This window comes from Erinaceus europaeus, chromosome X (assembly GCF_950295315.1).
Source record: "Erinaceus europaeus chromosome X, mEriEur2.1, whole genome shotgun sequence".
NCBI classification, from domain to species: domain Eukaryota; kingdom Metazoa; phylum Chordata; class Mammalia; order Eulipotyphla; family Erinaceidae; genus Erinaceus; species Erinaceus europaeus.
This window is the reverse complement of record NC_080185.1, coordinates 25,596,829-25,610,486: the sequence shown is the minus strand read 5'-3', so window position 1 is coordinate 25,610,486 and position 13,658 is coordinate 25,596,829.

Sequence of the window (13,658 nt, the reverse complement as noted above, 5' to 3'; positions counted from 1 at the left end):
CAGTCCCAGAAATAACCCTGGAATATATATATATATATATATATATATATATATATATATATATATAATCCTTTAATATTTAATATTTCTTACAGAGTAGGTTAGCTAGCAATAATCTTTTGCTTTTGTTTATGGAGGAATGTTTCAATTTCTTCCCCCTTTTATTTTCTTTTGGTTTTATTAAAAGAAACAAAATAAATTTACTATATTGAACACTTTTAAGGATTTATATTTTTATGAGAGACAGAGAGGGCAAGAGAACCAGAGCATCACCCTGGCATATGCGATGCCAAGAACTGAACTCAGCTTCTCATGCTTGAAAAGTACAGTACTGGGGCTTTGGCGGTAGCACAGCAGGTTAAACACACGTGGCATGGCGCAAGGACCAGCATAAGGATCCTAGTTTGAGCCCCCGGCTCCCCACCTGCAGGGGAGTCCCTTCACAGGCAGTGAAGCAGGTCTGCAGGTGTCTCTTTCTCTCCCCCTCTCTGTCTTCCCCTATTCTCTCCATTTCTCTCTGTCCTATCCAAAAACAATGACATCAATAACAACGATAATAACAACCACAACAAAGATAAGAACAACCAGAGTAACAAAAGGGAAAAAAATGGCCTCCAGGAGCAGTGGATTCATGGTGCAGGCACCGAGCCCCAGCAATAACCCTGGAGGCAAAAAAAAAAAAAAATGTACAGTACTTTATACACTGAGACATTTAGTGGGCCACTCATTCTGGATAATTAAAACTGTGCAGTTTAGACCTGCTAAACAGCTCCCCTGAATGCTTATGGTGCCATGCACACGACCCAGGTTTCAGCACAGTCTACATGACACTGGAAGAAATTTTGGTGCTGTGATGTGCTTCTCTCTCTGTCGCTATCTCAGAAAAGCTGGCCCAGACCAATGAAGCCCCAGCAAAAGAAAGCACTGTACAGTGGCATTAAGTATGCCGATTGCCACTGTAAAGTTTAGAGCTTATGAGCGAGAAGTCCTGTACTAGTGAGGCATCATTCCTCAGAGTATACTACTGCGATTTAGTTAGTAAAAGTCAGACTATATTATTTTATTTATATATATATATATTTATTTCTATTGATTTAATTATGAATGACAAGTGCATTGGATAAGAGGGGTACAATACCACACAATTTCCACCATCAGAATTCTGCATCCTATCCCCCACATTGGAAACTTTCCTACTCTTTGTAACTTTGAGAGTATGGACCCAGGATCATTATGAGGTGCAGAAGGTGGAAGGTCTGGATTCTGTAATTGTATTGTTATAAGGTGAGACATTAATTATGGTCTATAGGGCAAGCACACACACAAAAAAAAATAGAGTAAAAGAAATTAATGGAAATTGCATGATGTCTATTTAACATAAAAGAAGGCAATAATGGGGGGTCGGGTGTTAACACAGCGGGTTAAATGCACATGGGGAGAAGCCTAAAGACCAGCATAAGTATCCGTGTCTGAGCCCCTGGTGGTTGCTTCCTTCCCCTTCTCTCTCTTCCCCTCCCCTCTCCATTTCTCTCTGTCCTATCCAACAACAACAACAACACTAATAACCACCACAACAATAAAACAACAAGGGCAACAAAATGGGGAAAATAGCCTCCAGGAGCAGTGGATTCCAATGTCATTACGATATTTAGAAATTAAAATATAAGATTATGAAGATGTAGCCTGACTTATGAATGAAATAATTGTAAATGGATTGAGGGAAACAATGAGAAGGCAAAAGGCAGAATGGAGGAATGATCACTTGACTGTATGTTGCATGAAACAGGCACTATTTAGATTCAAATAGAGAAGAGCTGAAGAGGAAAAAGGAAAAACACACCATGCAAGCAGTAACCAGTGAGAGCTAGAATGGCTGTACTATTAGGTTGCCAGAAAATTCATGACATATTTTTCCTAAGCTTTTCTATGCAAAAATGCATCATAGCTTTTCCAACAACCCAATAATATCAGGCAAAAAAAACAGCTTTCAGAGAAAAAATTGTCACTGGAGACAAAATACTTATGAGAAAAGAAGAAATAACTCCACAAATCAAACCACTGATATACACACTCCTTACACCAAAGTACCAAAATGTATGAATCAAACACTGACAGAACTGAAGTAAGAAATAAACAATTCAAAATTAAATGTTCATATTTTTAAAATATGTATTTATTATGAGAGAGGAGGTAAAGATTAGAGAGCTGATCAGTTCTGGTATAAGAATGTGCCAGGGACAGATCTTGTGGCCTGTGGTATCTCAGACATGTAAGATGATACTCTAAAGTAATGACCTATATCTCTCTCGATCTTGAACATTTAATTTTGAATTGCTTATCTTGTTTCTTTTCTGTCAGTGTTAGTTTCATACACATCGAAAGCAAACTACAAGGAGTCGGGAGGTAGCGCAGCGGGTTAAGCAAAGGTGGCGGCAAAGCGCAAGGAACAGTGTAAGGATCCCAGTTTGAGCCCCCGGCTCCCCACCTGTAGGGGGATGCTTCACAAGCGGTGAAGCAGGTCTGCAGGTGTTTATATTTCTTTCCCCCTCTCTGTCTTCCCCTCCTCTCTCGATTTCTCTCTGTCCTATCTAACAATGACGACATAAATAACAACAAAAACAATAAAAAACAAGGGCAACAAAAGGGAAAATAAATAATTTTTTTTTAAAAAAAGAAAGCAAAACTACACAAGGATGATCAGGCAAGTAATAAATGGGAGAAGATGTTTGCACACCACACATCAAACTGATATCAAACATCTACACAGAATTGGTACAAAGAGCTCTTTTTGGCTGCTGCTTCTTCTCCTGGTCCGATGGATCTCTGGCGCAGGTGCTCCAGGTATCCATCCGCCATGTCTACTTCTCCTGGGAACTGAACACGTGTGACTCTGCTAGCAGGTAAACTTTTAGACCCCTCTACAGCCATGAGCAACATTTACCAGAGCTGATAATTGTTTATCTTATGGGACTAAACTTTGATAAGCGTATTCAGACTTTATAGACCTAGCATACGCTTAACCCTTGATGATAATTGCTTATTTTGCTTTTTTACTTATTTCACCCCAATAAACTGTGTATTGTTTAAACCAGTTCCCAGCTCCTCGCTGTGAATCCCTTCATGTGCCTCAGCAACAGCCCCCAACCTAACCTCTTTTTAAGTTAATTTACAACAATGATTGTTGTAGTTATTATTGTTGCTGTTTTTGATGTCATCTTTGTTGAATAGGACAGAGAGAAATGGAGAGAGGAGAAGACAGAGAGGGGGAAAGGAAGAGAGACACCTGCAGACCTGCTTCACTGCCTGTGAAGTGACTCCCCTCAGGTGGGGAGCAGGGGGCTCGAATAGGGATCTTTACGCTGGTCCTTGTGCTTTGTGCCACCTGAGCTTAACCCGCTACCACTGGACTCCCTAACTGCCCTCATTTCTAAGTGTAACATCTGCCAATATCTCCTGCTCTCCCCCTGTCCTCAAGATGTTACTCATAAAGGCATTGGATCAAGTAGGTCCCGTTCTTTGCATCTGCCTGCCTGTCTGCCAGGTTTGCTGTTGGACACAGATCCCACTCAGCATCAGCTCTTTGCTGCCCTCCCCTGGCTTACATCAGTGTCTGTCCCAGTTGACTAAATGAACACTGGCCATCAGAGGCTCAAGTCAGACCTGGTTCTGACAAAGAGGCCCCAGATTTATTATTTTTAAATTTCATTATTAGTGTTTTAATATTTATATACAAAATTACAAGATAACAGGGATACAACTAGACACCTTTCCCACCACCAGAATTCTGTATTCCCATTCTCTCCACTGTAAGCTACAACAGTTCTCTTAAGATTACTATTACGGTTCTCTCACTCACTCCAAAGCTAACCTTATCAAAGCAAGGACTGCAAAAGCTGAATAAGGGCAAGAGACTGGCATACTTTAACAATGACTCTTTAGTCACTATCAGGCCATTCCACAATCTGGGGCCCTAATCAGGGAGTCCTGAGATTCCCAAACAGACTTGATGGGCCTAGAACTCAAATAAATCCCTCTCTCCATTGTTACCGGTCCTTTCTATCAGGAACAACAAAATAGACCCCTTTGTGGGCCCCCATAGGACCTTGCCCTCAACTTGGATCAACAGTGGTAGAGAATGTTCCATCCTTCAAAGGGAGGATGGACAACTTACTCTATGCTACACCTGAGGAAGATGGGTCCAAACTGGGGCAGCATGGAATGTTCCTACTCATGACCACAGAATGACATGGAATGTTCCTACTCATGTGAGCTCAGATCTACAGGGATGCAGAGGTCACACAGGCTCCTAAGCTAATTATGGGCCCCAGATCACATCAAATCGATGGGATTTATACTCAACAATATTTATACCCATTTCCCATATTAGGGAGCTACTCTCTTCCCTGATCCAGTTTCCTGGTCCTTTTACCAGCCATGACATCATCTCCCCAGACAATAATTAGGATCCACCTGCATATCAAATTTCAGGCTCAGGCGGAAAAAAAAAAAGTATAGCTACAGGCCCTTTGGAATATAACTAAAATATGCCTACTAGCTATCTACAAAATGGAGGACCCTCCAACGCTTCACCTGCACTATTCTAGCCTTTAGGTCCATAATTGTCCAACAGTTTGTTTGGCTTTATATATAATCTCTCTTTTCAGCCGCCAGGCTCCAGATGCTAGAATGATGCCAACCAGACTTCCCTGGACAGACAACCCCACCAATATGCCTTGGAGCTCTGCTTCCCCAGAGCCCTTCCCCACTAGGGAAAGAGAGAGACATGCTAGGAGAACGGATCAACCTGTCAACACCCATGTTTAGCGGGAAGCAATTACAGAAGCCAGAACTTCCACCTTCTACATCCCACAAAGACCTTGAGTCCATACTCCCAGAGGGTTAAAGAATAGGAAAGCTATCAGGGGAGGGAATGGGATAAGGAGGTCTGGTGGTGGGAATTATGCAAAGTTGTACCCCTCTTATCCTATGGTTTTGTCAATGTTTCCTTTTTATAAATAAAAACTTAATTAAAAAACTATTACAGATAAGAGGTTAAGTATTATTTCAACTATTTGTCTATATTTTTATATATTTGCTCATTATTTTTCCTATAGTCCCATCCTCTCTTCTTTCCAAATCACATATATATCTATTACTACATCCAAATGTCATTCCCTCTCTTTCTCCTCTTCTTTCCAGGTCCTGATGGAATCAGAGTTCAGAGCCCTCTGAACATCTTCCTCCTGACATATCTCCCCCACTGGGAGTATGGATCAAAATTCTTTTTGGGGTGCAGAAAGTCGAAGGTCTAGCTTCTGTAATTGTTTCTCTGTTGGACATGGATGATGCCAGGTGGATCCATACCCCCAGCCTGTTTCTATCTTTCCATAGTGGGGTAGAGCTCTGGATAGGTGAGGTTCCAGGACACATTGGTGAGTTTGTCTGCCCTAGGAAGTCAGGATTGAAGCATGTTAGTGCCTGCAACTTGGTGGCTAAAAGATGAGGTCCCCGATTTAATTCCTTTGGGTATGTTGAAAAGTGTGTCCCTTTCTCTGGGAGATAGGAAGAGGCAAGGACCTACTCAGTTTGGCACCACCAAAAGGAAAAGCTTGGCGGCTTCACAATAGTTGATATCATAATTATTCAGGGTTTCTTGTGGGTATATCAGCACTATACGGAGAGGATGCAAAGGCCAGATGGGAAGCCCTGGCAGCCCATGTGGTTGCCTTTCTGTGCTCACCTCAGAGTTAGAACCTATCTAGACTGGGACCTCAAAGTTCTCATCTGATTCTAGAACTTCATTCTCCTCTAAAAGGGAGATTAGGCAGTGAGAACACTCTCCTGGTTACCATCTTGGGCATGGCAAGGGAAGTTCATTTCCTGAGAGGCAGAGAGCCTGAGTCAGCTTCTTCAATGCATATATTTATACTGTATGCATACAATGACACTGTGGAATCACAGGCAATTTCTTAGCATACAATGACATCTAGTCTTTTGACCCAGAAACCACTTAACATCCTAAGTCCTCCATGAATTAGTGATTGTAAAGTTTCTGAGGGATATAGGAGCTCACTGGAGCATTAAAATGCAGGCGCTGACCTTTTCTTAGAGAAAACTAAGCCTGTCTTTACATACTAATGTCTGATAGATGAAGAGCCAAACATACGCCTTTTTTAATTACTTGACTAGAAACAGATTTACACAAGGGAAATGGAAACACCAAATGGTAATCTTGTTTAGTCTCAGAATAATTATTTTATTTAGTACAACTCTTGACACCAAGAGAAAATCTTTATTTACTGTCTTCTCAAAGTTTGGATCTATTTGAACATTCTCAGCTCTGAAGGAGGGGACAATGATTTGAAGAGCTTGAACCAGCATGACTAGAGACTTGAACTTAAATTCTAACTACAGACGTAACAGCCCTGTGATTTGACCTCTGTGTGGACATTGGAAGAGTTGAATGAGATGTCCTCTAAGGTCCTTTTGAGTTCAAACATTCTATAATCCAGATGTTGGCAATACAAAGAATTATTTCACTTCCTTTCTTTTCTTGTGATTCCCCTTACAGGATCTTTGTTAAAGCATCAGTTAGAATTTTAAAAAAATCATAACCATAGATGTTTTTGCCCATTAATAGTGATTCAAACAGCTGCAACTATCTAGATTTCGTTTCCTTTGGGGGGGGATTAATGGTTTACAGTTGACGACTAGCTGGATTTCGAAGGATCTTTAGGGGTTCCTGAATTCTCCTTTACTTTCAAACATTAGAAATCACAAAAAAATATATATCTGCCCTTGCATGGCTATTCAAACTATTTACCATTGTAGACATCTCACTCACCTTCATGGCTTAAATACCATCTGTATAAATGTGACTCTATCACAGATCATTTCAGACTTCACACATCCCAAAAGAACCCCCTTACTTTTTCACCTAACTTGTTTTCTCCATCAGTCTTCTCACATTAGTGAACAGCACTTCTGGCTAAAAACTTAGAGTCTGTAATGCTTGACTTTCTCTTCTCCAATATCTTCCATCTGGTTTGGTTGCAAGTCTGTTGCAGTTCTTTACCTTTAAATTCCCTCTCTCTCTCTCTCTCTCTTCTCTCTCTCTCTCTCTCTCTCTCTCTCTCTCTTCTCTCTCTCTCTCTCTCTCTCTCTCTCTCTCTCTCTTCCTCTCTCTCCCTCTCTCCCTTCTCTCTCTCTCCCCAAGTGTCCTCCAACATGTGTGTTCTCAATTTTTCTGAATAAAGCTTAAAATTCCTGAAGATCATTGTTTTTTCTTAATTCTTTGCTGAATTTGAGTATGAAGAATCTACAAGCATATGGGGAGCAATCTCTATCTTTCCCAAAGCATTTGTCGACTCTGGTGGGATCTAAATTCAAACATTTTAAACTATTATTATTGTTATTATTATTTTGCACCAACCAGTTCTTCTCTCTGGGTATTTGCACATTAATGCGTTTTTATTATTATTATTTATTTAAGAAAGAATTAATTAACAAAACCATAGGGTAGGAGGGGTACAACTCCAAACAATTCCCACCACCCAATCTCCATATCCCACCCCCTCCCCTGATAGCTTTCCCATTCTCTATCCCTCTGGGAGCATGGACCCAGGGTCATTGAGGGTTGCAGAAGGTAGAAGGTCTGGCTTCTGTCATTGCTTCCCTGCTGAACATGGGCGTTGACTGGTTGGTCCATACTCCCAGTCTGCCTCTCTCTTTCCCTAGTAGGGTGTGTCTCTGGGGAAGCTGAGCTCCAGGACACATTGGTGGGGTCTTCAATCCAGGGAAGCCTGGCCAGCATCCTGATGGCATCTGGAACCTGGTGACTGAAAAGAGAGTTAACATACGAAGCCAAACAAATTGTTGAGCAATCATGGACCCAGAGCTTGGAATAGTGAAGAGGAAGTGTTAGGGGGGGTACTCACTGCAAACTCTAGTGTACTTCTGCTTTCAGGTATATATTTTGCAGTAGTTTACAGATACGTGTAAACATATGCTCTCTCTCACAGAAACTGGTGTATATCTAGGTTTTGGGACTTTTTTCAAAACACAAACTGAATCTTTTTAATATATAGGCTGTGTATTTGATATGCGGACTCTCTCAAAAGCCTAGACCAAATAGATCAGAAGCATCCAATAGCACAGCTATATACAAGATACTGGGTACTGTATAGCAAACCATAATAAAAGGACTTTTCAAAGTTAACCCAATTACCAAATAATGTGATGATAACATTAACTATCGATTGTCTTTTTGAACCCAAAGACAGCAGGAACCTCACATCTCCACTATAGAGCCCCTACTTCCCCCAGTCCTGGAATCCTTGGATAGGGCCCACTTTCCCGTATGCCTCTCCCAATCCACATCAAATAATATTGCATCCGCCGATCACAACCTAACCAACACAATGATTGCCACCTCAACATGCTTCACTTCAGACTGTGTCCAGAGACTTCACGTGTGGAATAACAACCCTTCAGCTTCATTACTCGGGTGAGACCTTTCCTTTCATAGTATTAATGCGTTTTCTATCTTTGACTCTGTTTCCACTGTAACTTCATTGCCAGCACCATGTGGGGCTTTCCTGTCTCTCCTGACCAAGTGTTTCTGGGACGCAAGACAAATTATCTATGCCTTTCTTGTCCTTCCTGTTGGATTTCTTGGGTGGTTGTGGTCCCAAGTTCTTTAAATTTGCCACACACTAGTTCTCATGCACAGGCAGCTTCTTTCTCAGACCATAGCTTGCCTTCAAAAGAAGTACACTTTCTGCTCTCTGGAGAGTGTGTCTTTCCTCTCTTGGCCACACTAGCACTCTTTTTAAAATTTTTTTTTTATTTATAAAAAGGAAACATTGGGAGGTGGGCAGTAGTGCAGCAGGTTAAGTGCACATGGCTCAAAGCTCAAGGACCAGAGCAAGGATCCCGGTTAGAGACCCCGGCTCCCCACCTGCAAGGGAGTCACTTCACAGCTGGTGAAGCAGGTCTGCAGGTGTCTTTCTCTTGCCCCCTCTGTCTTCCCCCTCCTCTCTTGATGTCTCTGTCCTATCAAACAATAATAACTACAACAACAATAAAAAAACAAGGGCAAGAAAGGGATGCATTGGATCGACCTTCTCGTGGTGCATCCCGTGAGTACCCATTCATTGGGGAAACTGACGGTCCTTCCTAGCCGACTGAATCCACATGGATCCCAGTCACTTTCAAAGCCAGCAACAAGCAGCTCCTGACAGCTTTCAACCTGACGCTGTTGACTGGCTATGGAAGAAGGGCAAACGCTAGAAGAAGAAGAAGAAGAAGAAGGGCAACAAAAGAGAAAATAAATACATTTTTTTTTTAAAAAAGGAAACATTGACAAAACCATAGGATAAGAGGGGTACAACTTCGCACAATTCCCACCACCAGAAAGAACTCTATCATATCCCCTTTCCTGATAGCTTTCCTATTTTTTAACCCTCTGGGAGTATGGACCCAAGACCATTGTGGGATGCAGAAGGTTGAAGTTCTGGCTTCTGTAATTGCTTCCCCACTGAACATGGGCATTGACAGGTCAATCCATAGTCCCAGCCTGTCTCTCTCTTTCCCTAATAGGATGGGGCTCTGGGGAAGTGGAGCTCCAGGACACATTGGCAGGGTTGTCTGTCCAGGGAACTCTGGTCGGCATCATACTAGCATCTGGAACCTGGTGGTTGAAAAGAGAGTTAACATACAAATCCAAACAAATTGTTGACCAATCATGGACCCAAGGGCTGGAATAATGCAGATGAAGAGTTGGAGGGTCCTCCATTTTGTAGATAGCAAGTAGGCATACTAGCACTGTTAAGGTGCCTGACACTTGGTTTTGCTTAACTAAAGAGCATAGTACTTTGCTTGGTGTGCATACTTTGCAGTAGAGAAGCAAACTTCACATGTTGCTTCTTAGTCTGGCTTTTTGCTAGCCTGCCTTTCCATGCCTTTAAATTTCTCAGCTGTGCCTTCTTTTCCTGCCTGGACCCTGTATCCTTTCCCTGAACAAGCTCCTTTGCTAAAACTCCAAGTTGTCTATACATGTTTTAAATAATTTGTACCCTCTTGAGAATATTTCCTGAGTTCTTTCCTCTTTCAAAATTATAGTTTTTACTCCTTCTTCAAACTTCTATACTGAAAATGTTTCTTTGAGACTACATTTCACTCCTATAGTCTGACGTTTGTGGCCTTAGAGATCATGGTTTTCATGTTAAAAATAACTCTACTCTGGTTTCTTCATTGTCTCAAATATGTACTGGAAATGCTTCTGCACTGCTGGTTCCAACATTTCTCTCCTCTTGGCCTAGTGTTTGTATGTTACATTCCTCACTTCAGCCTCTATAAGTGGTGCCATTTTTCTTTGACCACAGTGGCAGCCATTTTGGATTGTCACATAGTGGGCTGGGCATACCAGGTTAAGTGCACACATTGCCATTCATAAGGATCTGTATTCAAGCCTCCGCTCCCCACCAGCAGGAGAGACACTTCATGAGCAAAGAAGTAGGCTTGGAGATGTTTCTCTTTCTCTATCCCTCTTTATCTCCCCCTGCCCTTTCAGTTTCTCTCTGTACTAACCCCCCCAAAAAAAAATGGATGCAGGGAGTGGTGGATTTGTAGAGCTCCGGTAACAATCCTGGTGGCAGAATAAAGAAAGAAAGAAAAAAACAGATTGTCATATGGTCAGTGGCTTTTTTCTTTTCTTCTTTTTCTTTTTTTTTTTTTTCTGTTTTACCAGAGCACTGATAAGCTGTGGTTTATGGTGGTGTGGGGTGTGGGGGTTGAACTTGGGACTCCGGACCCTCAGGTGTGAGAGTCTCTTTGTATAACCATTCTTTTATCTACCCCTACCCATCATTGTTTTCTACCACATATGGCACCTTGTTGACCTTCAATTGCATGGTTGGGACCCCATCTTGAATTGCTACATGAAAGCACCATCTTTAATTGTCACGTGGTCAGCTGCCATTCTGGGAATCCATTACACTGGAGATTTAAATTCATGAGGTACATCTTGTGAGCTTGTTCGGAGGTTCTAGCAGGGTAGCGCCGCTACTCGTACACACTCGACTAAAGACTGGTCTGTCTCTATTTGAGGAAGGCCGTCCTCTTCCACCTAGCGCGCAGCTTCGGGAGGGACGCACATGGAGAGGTCAGGGAAGAAGGGAACACCCGCCTAGCCAGCCAGATCAGCAGAATCAACCCTGGCTATCAATGGGGTGACAGATGTTGCAGCCAGATCGCCCTCACATCCACATGAGGTACATCTTAATGCTTGTGAATTTTTTCCCCTCTGGTCTAATTTTTTCTTTTGCTTTATGCTAAAACTAGCTAACCTTTTTGGTAAATGTCTGGGTAAATTAATCCTTTAGATGGAGATTACCATCAATAATTACCCAACTTTAAAACTGAGTGTGGACTCCATTTTAACAGATGAATGTGCTGTGATTTTTGTTCTATTTGTGATGTTATTTTGCATTTTTCACTTTGTTTTGTATTGTGTTACTCTTTGATCTTGGTTTTTGTTGTTTTTGTTGTCTTTTCTCAAGTAAGTTGAAGTCACCCTGTTCTTTTAGCCAGTAGCATGAAGGGTATGCACAGTAAAGAATTTTTTAGGTTAAAGGCTCTCAGACATGGGAGTATTTTTGTAGTGGAATTCTAAAAGTGGGGATACCTACAAAGGGGTCCTGTTCTCTATATTGTCTTTTGAGACCCCTTGCAGGCAATATGAAGAGACTTTGGGCTATAGCCTAGATATAGTGCCCACCACACTGTGCTTTTTACATGGGTACCTCCTCGACTCCCCTGCCTTCAGGAACTCTGCCTAAATCGCAGCTGGGAAACATCCTCACAAAATGGGACGAGTCTGAGTATTTAGCTTGGCCTAAGTATAAGTTGTACAAGGGCCCTATAATAGCTTTAAGATTGTTATGTAATTCTTCAATTAGGTTTACAATGCTAGAGAAAAGGAAAGGCTAAGATACAGTGATTGACACCCTATACATATATCACTAGGCTTCACTTTTAGACTTAACAGTTTTAGTAATAACTTTAAAATGTTGTCAGATATCCTTAGAGCACCAGGCTTCCTATACTCCCTATGCCATACCATAAGTTTTTAGCTAACTGCTTTTTAAAAAAAATTATTTATTAAAAGGAAACACTGACGAAACCATAGGATACAAGGATGCAACTCCACACAGTTCCCACCACCAGAACTCAATATCTCACCCCTACCCCGATAGTTTTCCTATTCTTTATCCCTCTGGAAATATGGACCCAGGGTCATTATGGGGTGCAGAAGGTGGAAGGTCTGGCTTCTGTAATTACTTCATTAATGAGCATGGGAATTGACAGGTTGATCCATACTCCCAGCCTGCCTCTCTCTTTCCCTAGTGAGGAAAGAGAGGATCCAGGACACATTTGTGGGATTGTCTGCCCAGGGAAGTCCAGTCGGCATCATGTTAGCATCTGGACCCTGGTGGCTGAAAAAAGAGGAAACATATAGAGCCAAATAAATTGTTGATTAATCATGAATTTAAAGGCTGGAATATTGCAGATGAAGATTTAGGGTCTCCATTTTGAAGATAGCTAGTAGGCCTATTTTACTTATATTCCAAAGGGACCATGACTATACTAGTTGTTTCCTGAGCCTGACATATGATATGTAGGTGGACCCAAGCTGTTTTCTGGGGAGATGATGCTATGGCTGGAAAAAATGGCTAGAAAGCTGGATCAGGGAAGAGAGTAGCTCCTAACTATGGGGAAAGTGTATAAATATTGTTGACTCTAAACCCCATGGATTTGATCTGATCTGGGGTCCATATTCAGCTTAGGAGTCTATGTAACCTCTGCATTCTTATATGTCTGAGCTTGCATTCTGTGGTCATGAGTAGGAATGTTCCAAGTTGTAGCAATTTTAGGAACCATTTTCCTCAGGTGGAAGATAGAGTATGTTATCTAGTCTTCCTTTGGAGAATGAAACATTCTTTACCCACATTGAGGGCAAGGTCCTATGGGGACCCCAAAAGGGGTCCATTGTGTTGTTCCTGATGGAAATTGGAAATGACCAGTGACAATGGAGAGAGTTATCTATTCGAGGTCTAGGCCCATCATGTCTGTGTGGGAATTTCAGGACTCCCCGACTAGGCCCCAGATGATGGGGTGGCCTGGTAATGACTAAAGAGTCATCATTAAAGTATACCAGTCTCTTGCCCTTATTCAGCTTTTGCAGTCCTTAACTTTGATAAGATGAGCTTTGGAATGACTGAGGGAAATATAATAGGAAGTAGGTGAGGAGCGTATATAGGCCTAAGCAGAAACTATTTCATTAGGAACTTTAAGGTGCCTTTTGAGGTCTTTCTACTTGCTTGCTTCATTTATTGACTCACTGCGGACTATTGTGCACTTTTGCTTTCAGGTATATATTTTGCCCTAATTTATGGATACATGTGTACATATGCCCTATATCTTGGGACCTGGTCTATATTTAGGTTTTGGGGCTTTTTTAGGAAGTGAACCACCCAAAATGGAATTAAGGAGTCCTATGAGAAAAGAAAGTTCTCACCCGAGTAATGAGGCTGAAGGGTTAAGAGTCCATGCCTGATGTCTCTGGGCACATTCTGAAGTGAAGCATGCTGAGGTGG